Source organism: Molossus molossus, unplaced genomic scaffold (assembly GCF_014108415.1).
Source record: "Molossus molossus isolate mMolMol1 unplaced genomic scaffold, mMolMol1.p scaffold_m16_p_2, whole genome shotgun sequence".
In the NCBI taxonomy this organism is placed as follows: Eukaryota; Metazoa; Chordata; class Mammalia; order Chiroptera; family Molossidae; genus Molossus; species Molossus molossus.
This window is the reverse complement of record NW_023425355.1, coordinates 61,422,252-61,435,674: the sequence shown is the minus strand read 5'-3', so window position 1 is coordinate 61,435,674 and position 13,423 is coordinate 61,422,252.

Here is a 13,423-nt window from a genome sequence, read left to right as displayed (position 1 = left end):
AATTGCTTTTATATTTATTCATCTACTGATGAACTTGGTCTGATTCCAGATTTTAGCTATCGTAAATAGTGCTGCTATGAACATAGGGGTACATATACTCTTTCTGATTGGTGTTTGAGGACTCTTAGGATATATTCCTAGAAGTGGGATCACTGGGTCAAATGGCAATTCCACTTTTAATATTTTGAGATAACACCACAGTGTTTTCCATAGTGGCTGCACCAGTAGACATTCCCACGAGCAGTGTATTAGAGTCCCCTTTTCTCCACGTCCTCTCCAGCACATGTTATTTGATGATTTGTTGATGGTGGTCATTCTGACAGGTATGAGGTGATACCTCATTGTTGTTTTAATTTGCATCTCTCTGTTGATTAGTGATGTTGAGTGTTTCTTCATATATCTCTTGGCCACTTGATTGTCCTGTTTGGAGATGTGTCTATTTAGCTCCTCTACCCATTTTCTAATTGGGTTCTTTTTCTTCCTATTGTTGAGTTGTATGAGTACTCTATATATTTTGAAAATTAATCCCTTATCAGATACATCATTAGTATTTATATTCTCTAATATGGTGGATTCCCTTTCCATTCTGATGATTGTTTCTTTTGCTGTGCAGAAGCTTTTGAGTTTGATGTAGTCCCATGTGTTCATTTTCTCCTTTGTTTCTGTTGCCTTAGGTGATGTATCAGTGAAAATTCTGCTCCGTATGATGTCCTAAATTTTGTTGACTACATTTTCTTCTTGGATTTTTATGTATTCATGGGTCAGATTTAAGTATTTTATCCATTTCGAGTTTATTCTTGTGTATGGTGTAAGTTGATGATCTAGTTTTATTTTTTTTTTGCATGTAGCTGTCCAATTTTCCCAACACCATTTATTAAACAGGCTGTCTCTACACCATTGAATGCTCTTGCCACCTTTGCCAAATATTAATTGAGAATAATGTCTTGGTTTTATTTCTGGGTTCCTTGTTCTGTTCCCCTGGTCTACATGCCTGTTCTTGTGCCAGTACCAGGCTGTTTTTATTACAGTAGCTTTGTTGTATTACCTGATATCTGGTATTGTGATTCCACCTACTTTGTTCTTCTTTTTCAAGATTGCTGTAGCTATTCAGGGTCTTTTTTGGTTTCATATGAACTTTTGAAGTATTTGTTCTAGTTCTGTGAAATATGTCGTTGGTATTTTGATGGAGATTGCATTGAAGCTATACATTGCTTTGGGTAGTATGGACATTTTAATGATGTTAATTCTTCCAATCCATGATCAAGTTATGTGCTTCTACTTTTTTATATCTTCCTCTATTTCTTTTTTCAATGTCCTAAAATTTTCTGAAAATAGGTCTTTTATTTCTTTGATTAAGTTTATACCTAGGTATCTTAATTTTTTTTGCTGGTAAATGGTAAATGGGATTGATTTTTCAGTTTCTTCTTCTGTGAGTTCATCATTGGTGTACAAGAATGCCATCGATTTCTTGACATTAATTTTGTGTCCTGCTACTTTGCCAAATTCATTTCTTAAGTCTAGTAGATTTTTGATGGGGTCTTCAGGGTTTCTATGTATAATATTATGTCATCTGCAAAAAATGACAGTTTCACTTCCTCCTTTCCAATTTGGATCCCTTTTATTTTTACTTCATGTCTGATTGCTGTGGCTAAGACATCAGTACTATGTAAAATAAGAGAGGTGAAAGTGGGCATTCCTGTCTTGTTCTCGTTTGTATAGAAAATGCTATAGTTTCTGCCCATTGAGTATGATGTTGGCTGTAGGCCTTTTATATATGGCCTTTATTATGTCAAAATATGATTCCTCTATTCTCACATTGTTGAGTGTTTTTATCAGAAATTAGTGCTGGATTTTGTTGAATGCTTTTCCAGCATCTATTGATATGATCATGTGGTTTTCATTCTTCATTTTATTTATGTGGTGTATCATGTTTATTGATTTGTGAATATTGTGCCAGCCTTGCATCTCTGGGATGAATTCCACTTGGTCATGGTAAATAATTTTCTTGATGTATTCTGTATCCGATTTTCTAGTATTTTGTTGAAGACTTTGGCATCTATGTTTATTAAAGATATTCGCCTGTACTTTTCTTTCTTTTTAGTGTCTTTTTCTGGTTTTGGAATTAGAATTATGCTGGCCTCATAAAATGAATTTGGAAGTCTTTCTTCTTTAATTTTTTGAAATAGTTTGAGGAGAATGGGTGTTAGTTCTTTTTTGAATGTTCGGTAAAACTCTCCGTGAAGCCATCCGGGCCTGGACTTTAGTTTGCTGGGAGAGTCTTGATTATCTTTTAAATTTCTATTGTTCTTATTGGTCTGTTCAAGTGTTCTATCTCTTCCAGTCCAGTTTTGGGAGACTATGTGTTTCTAGGAATGTGTCCATTTTGCTTAGATTGTTAAATTTCTTGATGTATAATTGTTCATAGTAGTTAACAATCTTTTGTATTGCTATGGTGTCAGTTCTTACTTCTCTTTCATTTATGATTTGTGTATTTGGGTTCTCTTCAATTATTTATTGTTGAGTCCAGCTAAAGGTTCATCAATCTTGTCTATTTTTTAAAAAAAAAAAAAACTCGCTCTTTGTTTCCTTGATACTTTAAATTGTTTTTTTTTTTTTTTTTTTTTTTTGGTCTCTGCTCTGATCTTTACTATTTCCTTCCTTCTATTTTCTCTGGGGTTTTCTTTTTCTTTGCTTTCTATTTCTTTAAGTTCTGATGTTAGATAGTGTATTAGATATTTTTTGTTTTGTTTTTTGAGGTAGGCCTGTAGTGCTATGAACTTCCTTCTCAGAACGACTTTAGCTGCATTGAATAGATTTTGGCTTGTGTGTTCATTTTCCTTGGTTTCCAGCAAATTTTTAATTTCTTCCTTGATCACCTCAATAACCCATTTGTTGTTCAATAACATGCTATTTAGCTTCCATGTGTTCAATTGTCTTTGCATGTTCTTGTTGCAATTGATTTCTAGTTTCATGCCATTGTGATATGAGAAGATGTTTGATATGATTTCAATCTTCTTGAACTTGTAGAGACTTAGTTTGTGTCCTAACAGGTGGTCTATCTTTGAGAATGTCCCATGTGCACTTGAGAAGAATCTGAATTTTGTAGTTTTGGGTTGTAATTCTCTGTAGTTAGTCATTAAACCCATTTGGTCTAGTGCTTCATTTAGTGTCTGTGTTTCATTGTTAATTTTTGTCTAGAGGATTTATCCACTGATGTCAGTGGGGTGTTGAAGTCCCCTGCTATGATTGTATTGCTGTTGATTTCTCCTTTGAAGTCCTCCAAAAGATTTTGAATATATGTTGTTGCTCCTATATTAGGTGCATATATGTTTACTAAGGTTATATCTTCCTGTTGGATAGATTCTTTCAATATTACATAGTGGCCTTTTTTTTCTCTAGTTATGGTCTTTATTTTGAAATCTATTTTATCAATGTATTGTTACCCCAGCTTTTTTGTTTGTTTGTTTGCTTTGAATATTTTTTTTTATCCTTTCACTTTCAACCTGTGTGAGTCTTTTGTTGTGAGGTCGGTCTCATGTAAACTACATATAAATGAGTCATGCTTTCTTTTTCAATCAGCTACTCTGTGTCTTTTTATCTGAGCATTCAATCCATTTACATTTAAGGTGATTATTGATATGTACTTATTTATTGCTATTTTTGTTTATTGTGGTTATATTTTTCTTCCTATTTCTTCTACTAATTATAGCAGTCCTTTAAATATTTACTACAGTGCTTGTTTGGTGCTAATGTATTCCCTCTACCTTTTTATGTCTGGGAAGCTATTTATTTCACCTTTTATTTTGAATGATAGCCTTGCTGGGTAGAGGATTCTTGGATTTAGATCCTTGTATTTCATGATCTTGATTACCTTGTGCCATTCCCCTCTGGCCTGTAGTGATTTTGTTGAGAAGTCAGCTGATATCCTTATGGGGGTTCCTTTGTAGGTAACCTGTTGCTTATCGCTTACTGCCTTTATGATTCTGTCTTTGTCTTTAATTTTTGGCATTTTAATTAGTATGTGTCTTGGAGTGCTTCTGTTTGTGTTCTTCTTAGTAGGGGCTCTCTGTGTTTCTTGTACTTAAATGCCTTCTTCCTTCACCAAATTAGGGACTTTTTTTTTTTTTTTTCGCCATTTCTTAAAATATATTCTCTAACCCTTGCTCATTTTCTTCTTCTTTGGGGACTCCCCTGATGCAAATATTATTACGTTTCCAGGTGCTGCACAGTTCTCTTAAGCTGTCTTCCTGGTTTTCAATTGTTTTTTCCTTTTGTTTTCTAATTGGGTGATTTTTTTTTTTTTTTTTTGCTCTGTCTTCTAATTCACTGATCCTGTCCTCAGTTTTCTCTACTCTGCTGTTTAGACTTTCCAATGTGTTTTTTATATCTGCTATGTCATTCTTCATTACCTTTTGGTTGTTTTTGATTTCCAAATTGTAAATTTTCAATGATTTTATGTCTTTATTCATGGTGTTGATATCCTTACTCATACTGTTGAGCTTCCTCAAGATCAAGCCTCTGAATTCTAGCTCTGTTTACTTGCTTAATCACACCTCATTTGTCTCATCTTTGGTAGAGGTTTCTTGTTCTTTCATTTAGAATTTGGTACCTTGTTTTACCATTTTGGCTATCTCAGTGGGCTTCGGAGCCTGTCAAATTTTCCTTGTGTTTGTTGTTGTTCTGCTGTTTGTGGCTCCCTCTACTGGGTTTGGATGAGCATGGGAGGACCCATGGTAAACACCATTGTCAAGTCTTACTTTTATGGGTAGAGGTGCAAGCCTAGGAATGGTTCAGTTATCCTCTAGCTTTTTTTCTAAACCTATTTGTCCAGGTTACTTGAAGAACCTTGGGTTCTCAGTTGAATGATAAACTTCCTTAGTTTTTCAGTGTAAGGGATTTTCCCGAGGATGGGGCAGATGCTGGTTGTTAATGAGCCTCAATTTGCATTTCAATGGCCCATTGAGTGGGGTTGAATCTTTGAGGGAGGCGTCTCCACCTCTCCCAAGAGCCCTGGGAAGGAGTAAGATGGCCACCAGCCTGCATGCCCACAACTCAACAAAAGCTCTGAGTTTCCTCCAAATCCCGAGTGTCCTCATACAGTTCCACTGTAGTCTGCCCTCCCTCTGCCAGAGCCCAGGGTGAGTGGCTGTGGCTATTTTAGTGCTCTGTCCCAGCTTTCTGCACTGTGGAGCTGCTTGGAAGTTTAACCCAAAGGCGCTTCTCACAGCTAATACCGCTAATGTCCATGGGCCCCCAGGCCCCCTCTTGTGCCTCTATAATCCTACCAGGATCAATTTAGTGTCCCTGATTATATGGTTCTCACAAGCTGATTTCTGTTATTTTTTTCCGATGATTTGTCTTTATTTTAGTTGTAACTCCAGTTTGGTCCTCAGAGATGGTCTGTGTAGCTTCCATTCAACTCGTCACCATTTTTGGAATCATATCCTGACGTCATTTTTATACACTCATGATGATCTCACAAAAGGAGAAACTAAAAACATAATCCGATTTACCATCACAGCAAAAAAAATAAAAATAAAAATAAAGTAAGATACCTAGGAATAAACTTAACCAAAGAAATAAAGGACCTCTTCTCAGAAAGTACAGGTCTTTGAACAAAGAAATATAGAAAGATATAAAAAAGTGGAAGCATATACCATGTTCATGAAATGGAAGAATTAACATCATTAAATTGCCCATACTACGCAAAGCAATCTATAGATTCAATGCAATCCCCATCAAAGTGCCAATAACATATTTCACAGAACTAGAACAAATACCTCAACACTTTTATGAAACCAAAAAAGAATGCAAATACCACAGTGATTCTGGAAAAGAAGTACAAAGTAGGTGGGATCACAGTACCAGATATCAGGTTATACTACAAAGCCACTGTATTCAAAACAGCCTGGTACTGGCACAAGAACAGCAGATAGATCAATGAAATAGAAAAGGGAACTCAGAAATTGACCCAAGACAATATGCTCAATTAATATTTGACAAAGATGGGAAGAGCATAGTGTGGAGTCTAGATAGCTTCTACAATAAATGGTGTTGGGAAAACTGGACAGCTACATGCAAAAAAAAAAAAAAATGAAGCTAGTCTACCAACTTACACCATGCACAAAAATAAACTAAAAATTGATCAAAAACTTAAATGTGACTTGTGAATCCATAAAAGTATTAAAAAAAATGTAGGCAACAAAATTTCAAATATCATATGCAGCAGAATTGTCACTGATACAACACCTAAGGCAAGAGAAACAAAGGAGAAAATGAACACATGGGACTACATCAAACTCAAAAGCTTCTGAACAGCAAAAGAAACAATCATCAAAATGGAAATTGAACCCACTATATAGGAGACCATAATTGCCAATGTTACATCATATAAGGGGTTAATTTCCAAAATATATAGAATACTCATACAACTCAACAAAAGAAAGAAAAGAACCCAATTAAAAAATGAGCAGAGGACTTAAAGAGACACCTCTCCAAACAGGACATACAAGTGGCCAAGAGACATATGAAAAAATGCTCAATGTCACTAATCATCAGAGAGATGCAAATTAAAACAACAATGAGGTATCACTTCACACTTTTCAAAATGTCCACCATCAACAATCCTCAAACAACAAGTGCTTGTGACAGTGTGGAGAAAATGGGACTCTAGTACACTGCTGGTGGAAATGCAGACTGGTGCAGCCACTAGGGAAAAAACTATGGTGTTTCCTCAAAAAATTAAAAATTGAATTTCCATTTTACCCAGTGATACTAGTTTTAGGAATATACCCTAAGAAGCCTGAAACATCAATCAGAAAGAATACATGTACCCCTATGTTCACAGCAGTACTATTTACAATCGCTAAGATCTGGAAACAGCCCAAGTGTCCATCAGTAGATGAATGGATGAAAAAACCTGTGGTACATATGCACAGTGAAATACTATGCAGTTGTAAGAAAAAAAGATCTCTTATCTTTTGACATGACATGGAAGGACCTGGAGAGTATTATGCTAAGCAAAACAAACCAAGCAGAAAAAGACAAATATCACATGATCTCACTTATTTGTGGAATATAATGTACTAAACAAACTAGACCCGGAGACATAGAAGTATGGTACAGACTGACAAACCTCAGGAGAGGGTTTGTTGTGGGGGAAGAGATAAACCACAGTACTTATATGCATATATGCATAACCAATGAACACAGAAAACAAAGCTGGGAATAGGGCGGAGTGGAGATGGGAAGGAGGGTGTCAACAGGGAAAAAGGAGATACATGTTTAACAAAAATAATTAAGAAAACAAAAACAAAGAAGTCATAATCATAATAAGAGCAAATCAACTAATATTACTGTTTATTGAGTACTTACTGTGTGCTCGGCAATGTGGTAAACACTATTTTGGTGAATCCTCAGGATAATCTTATGAGGTAAGTAGTATTATCTCCATTTTATAGATGAGAAAAATGGAACTCAGAATAGAAAATTGATTTAACCAAGGTCATGTAGCAGCTAATGGCTCTGAGTCATGTGTGCAGCCAGGCCTGGCTTACTCTAAAGCCACTTACTCTTAAACCACTGTGTATTTTGTTCTGCACTAATGTTCTTACTGAACTGATTTTGAATCAAGTTACCAAAATAGCATGTTTGACAGAGAAGTTCTTGCTGCTGCTCTAATTATGATTCAGGCATAGTTAATCTCCTATTTTCAATCAACATTCAAAGGTGTCTCTGCCCTTCCCTCTACAAATTCTCTTATTTTTGTAAAGGCAGGGGGCATATGTATTCACCCCACTACCTGTGCTGGAATGATAAGCAAAAGTTGAGTCTGTGTCTATTTGTACCTATTTATACTTGGCACTTTTTAGATAAATTTGTTTACTTTCATCTTAGAAAGTAGAGTGACATTATTCACTTTATTTCAGCTGCTGGAGCAGATTAAATTTCTCCCAGGAAAGATGTGTCATTGAACTAGTGAAAGTGAATGATTGATCTAGGGTTTAAATCTTCATTCTTCTGGGGCAGATCTATCTTTGAAACAGAGGAAGAGAGAAAGACGTGGAGAGTAGAATAAGAAAGAGAGGGAGCCCAGTCAGTGTAACTCAGTGGTTGAGCATCAACACATGCACCAACAGGTCGCTGTTTCCATTCCTTGTCAGGGAACATGCTCAGGTTGTTGGCCTGATCCCCAGTGAGGAACATGCAGGAGGCAGTCAATCGATGTTCTCTCTCATTGATGTTTCTGTCTCTTTCTTCCTCTGCCTCTAAAAAAGTCAATAAAGAAAAAATAGATAAATCAAAGAAAGAGAGGGAAGAAAGGAAGGAAAGAAAGGGAAAGGAGGCAGGGAGCTGTCCTATCAAGATGGGGTGAGGTCTCTTTCAGAAGTGAAAGCTACTTTATAAGTGTAAAAGGACATGAGAGTTTTCAATACAAGCAGACACTAAATATATCACTGAAAATTTTACTTTCCCTTCAAAATTTAGGAGTTCAGCATTCTATTCCAAAATATATTTTGTGCATTTAAAACCAGACTCTTGAGATTTTAAATGTATTTAATATGTATTGTTTTTTAATGCATATTCTGATAGTGAGTGTAAATCTGTATTAGGAAATTTTTTTGAGGGGAAAATGATAGATTGTTATACAAACAACTATGCCCTAATGGCTCATATTCATGTTGAAATGGGCTTTTAGAGATTTAAACATTCACCACATACTCAGATGTTGCTTTTCACAGTTTACTCCACCTATTAAAATTGGCATTTGATTGAAAATAGCTTGTACACTTAGGGAAATACTTTACTTTTATCAGCTCCCCAATTCTCTCTGCTCTGTCAGGAAGTTGAAAGAAAGTAGAGGAAATAATCCACCAAAAACTCATGGCAAGAATTAGAGGGAAGTGGGAATTTGATCTCTGAAGAGTGAGATACTGATGACTAAAATGGTTCAAAAAATAAATCCTTCCTGCCAAATCTCAGGCCAGTGAGACCAGTAAAAAGAGACAATGGAAAGTTTGGTCTTTTCGGACTATTCACTCCCAGTTTCACTGTCAGCACAACCTCTAAAGAGTACTGCCATTTAACACACACACACACATACACACACACACACACAAACACCTAAATTGCTTCTGTACACATTGAGTTCATTCATCCAAGTGATTACTGTATGCCAGGTACTTTAGGCTGCACAGTTATTTCAGTGTTCCATCAAACAGAAAATTTTCTTGTAAATTTAACATGTATCTCAACCAACTTCTTAGAATCCTTCAATTGTTTAGCTCTTTGTACCACTTCAAAACAAGTTGGGCCAAAATTATGTAAAACTTTTCTAGCTTAAAACAACAACCATTATATCATATTTTATTATATTGTGGGTCAGGAGTTTATGCAGAGCTAGTCTGGGAAATTCCTTTGCTCCAAGTAAGTGGTGCTAAATAAGATCATTTTGTGCTATTCATAAGATGGATAAACTGCTCTGGACAATGTTAAATGGCTTCACTCATACAGTTGATATCTTGAGAGATATGCCTGAAAAGTTAAACTTACCTGGAATTATCAACTTAACCACCTACACATGAATGGTTCAGCATGGAAACCTCAAAGTACTTAGACCATGCTCATGGTGGATCAGGGTTTCTGGAGAGAATGTATAAAGACACAAGAAGTGGAAACATCCAGTTTGCTCTGGTCTAACTTGGAAACTGGCATAACATCACTTTTGGTTAAGACAGTTGCATAATTGGTTGAGATTCAAGAGAAGAAGACATAGATTTGACCTCTCAGTGGAAGGATTATCAAAGACATGGCAGTGATCTTTAACTCATTTTAATGGCGTTCAGGTTAAACAGAGGCTATAGAGTTTATTAGTGAAAAGCAAGAGCTCTAGCCCTGGCCAGTTTCGCTCAGCGGTTAGAGCATCAGCTTGTGGATCAGAGAGTCCTGGGTTCGGTTTCTGCTAAGGGCATGTACTTCGGTTGCAGTTTGTCCCCAGCCCCAGTTGAGGTCGTGCGGGTGGCAACCACTCGATGTCTCTCACGTCGATGTTTCTCTCTCTCTTCCTCCCTCTCTCCCTCCCTCTCTATCTGAAGATAAATGCAAAAATGTCCTTGGCTGAAGATAAAAAAAAAAAAAAGCAAGAACTCTAGACTAAATTGATTGTATTATTTGAATCTTAGATCAATTACTTAATTTTCTTGGGCATTTATGTAATTAAGCTTCGGTACATTAATAAAATAATGATAATGCTATTGTGTTGTATGGTGATGAGCATTAAATTAGATAATGCATATAAAGTGTATATGAGCACATAACAATAAAGTGAATATAACAGTAACTTACTAATACATAATAAGCCTAAGTAAATATCATTTATCATTATTTATAAAATCTAAATGTCTTAACTTAGCAAACAACACCATTTACTCTCTGGCATCTGCTCTCTTCTCAAGCCTCATATTCTGTCACACCACGCAGGCACACTTATCCCCAGCCATACTCAACTACTGGTTCTCTGAACATGCCAAGTTTTTATAGCTGCATGTTATTGGACGTATAACCCTGTCTGCCTAGATGAATGATCTTCTCCCCTTACTCCTTTGTTACCTAACTTTAAAATGTAGCTCATAAATTACTATCTTCACATAGCTATATCTGAACTTGCAGTCTGGATTAAGTATTCTATAACACTCTGCAGATATAATTTTAAAAATTTTATTTATTTATTTATTTATTTATTTATTTTAAAGGGAGAGAGAGAGAGAAAGAGACAGGGAGAGAAAAAGAAACATGGATCCTTTGCTCGAATCATCCATGCATTCACCAACTGATTCCTGACCAGGGATTAAACCTGCAACTTTAGTGTATTGGGATAATACTTCAAGCAATTGAGCTACATGGCCAGGGCCAAATCTATTTTTTGAAATATTTAATACCATATTATATGTGCCTGTTTATTATGCTATAAACTAGATTAGATTACGTTCCCAAGGGAAATATTGTGTCCTACCTTTCTTTGAATCTTGGGCTTTTAGCACAGTACCTAATACCTAGTAAAAATTCAGTAATTTTTTTTTAAATACAGAAAAGTAGTTAAAATAATACTTGATTCATAATTCAATCTAGATAAATACAGCCTTTCCTCTATAACTCAGCATTCAGCAACACAAGAGTCATAGAAAATGAAATACACCTGAAAGGATATTTAGAATTCACTTACTTTCATCACTAAGAATTCAACAGCCTTGCAAATGCATTGACTAGATAACTGAATGCAGAGTAGTCACATAAAGCTGAAGGGTTAAAGACATGACTGCATTTCATAAAAAATAAGTCTAGTTTATTTCAATTATTTTCCCAAATGTATTCAAGAAGTGATTCCTCATTCTGTTTTTATTAACAGTCTATCAATTTTCCATAAGGTCAAATAGTCCCTTCATTATTCTGCCATTTTTCTAGAAAACAAGCATCAGAGGTAAATGAAAGTGATGTTTGTCTGGTAAAAACATCATGTGAGTCAACAGGTACCTCTGTTGCTCTGCCTCATGATGAACATTTCTTGCTTTCCTGGAAACAAATCCAGACTTTTATATCAATGTGAGCAAAATTAATCATTTTGTATACAGTATGTCCTGGTAGATATTTTTTCATTTTTAGAATAAAAAATACCCTGATTAATTAAATTACCTCTTTTTGTCTGACACCCCACATCTAATTCGTCAACAAATCATGTCTACTTTGCCTTAGAGATACCAAAATATGACCTCACACTACCTCCATCTCTACCATACTAGCCAAGCCTTTATCATCTCTCCCTTGAATTATTTCAACAGTCTCTTAACAGTTTTCCCTGCTTCTGCCCTTGCCCTGTAACAGTATATCTATCATTTTATTTAATCATCAAACAAGTGGTTAGAGTAGAGATCATTTTTTTTCTTTACCAAGGTGAAGATATACGTACAAAGGTAAGAATTCATCCTAGGTCACCCATATATTAGTATACAGCCATAACTGAAAGGCAGATCTCCTGACATCTAGTTCTATTTTCTTTCTTTGACAACAACAAATTGACTAGTGGTATAATCATAAACAAATCATGTTTTCCATTTTATAAAATCTACCTTTTAATTTGAATCAGCGCACTAGGAAATTTGGAGTTTAATTGGGGAATACTCACATGAGTATTCAAATATTTCAAATATACCTACCTAATATTTCTTTGCTGGGGTAAATTTATTCTTTTTTTAAATTTTATTTATTTATTGATTTCAGAGAGAGAGAAACAAAGAGGGAGAGAGAGATGAAAACATTGTTGAGAAAGAACATCAATTGGCTGCCTCCTGCATGCCCGCCACTGGGGATTTGACCCAAAACCTGGGCATGTTCCCTGACCTGGAGTCAAACCCGTGACCTTTTGGTGCATGGGTCAATGCTCAACCACTGAGCCACACTGGACGGATGGTAAATTTATTTTTATAAATTGTATTAATTGAATGACCATTACCTTGTGAATTACTTGAAAACACTTTTTTTATTGTTGTTTGTTTGCATTTTAGCAACCAAACCCTATTATCCCTCTAATAAAATCTTATACATTCTCCTGTTATATTAAACATATCAAAATTAAACATATTTTTAGAAGAGTGAAGGAGGAATTTTCCAGAATTTCATTTCCTTAGTTACACATTCACCCCTCTGAGTTAGTCCCTGAGGCATCTATATAGAATCTTAGGCTCTATGGGATCCAGTATGAGAACAACTTCTGTAGAAGACTTATGCTGTTCAGTGTGGCCAACAGAACAACAGCATCTGCATCACCCAGATATTTGTATTAGAAATGCAAAATCTTAGGTCCCATCCTAGATGAGTCTAAATCTGAATTTCAACAAAATTCTCTCTGGTGATTCATAAGTATATTTAAGTTGAAAAGTGTTGTTTTTACATCTCTATCTAAAAATGCATTTCTACTTAAGGATTAATGTAGTTGTAGAAATACAAGGCCAAACTGAGCACAAAAAAATATATATTCTAACACATAACCAGATGCTTTATGTTCCTTCTGTGTTTTGTGTTTGGTAAACATGACATATTCTGCATTTATCCTTATGTGTGATGAGTTGAGTACTGGAAAAACCTCCTACTTCTATTAAACGAATGGAAAGCCCACTTGACTCACTCCAATTAGTAAAGGACAGTATAAATGTAGGTTTAGAAAGTTTATTGCATTAATGATTATAGATCATCAACAAACTTAGCTCAAATATATTCAGGAAGAATTAGGCCCTAGAATGATGAGTCATACAGCCAGATGTGCAAAGGAGCATAGTACGGCCAAGTGAAATGCCCCTGGATGTCCAGGTAGGCACTACAAAAAGCAAAACAAGGGAAAGAGGAACATAGTGCTCAAAGCACACCTGATCTA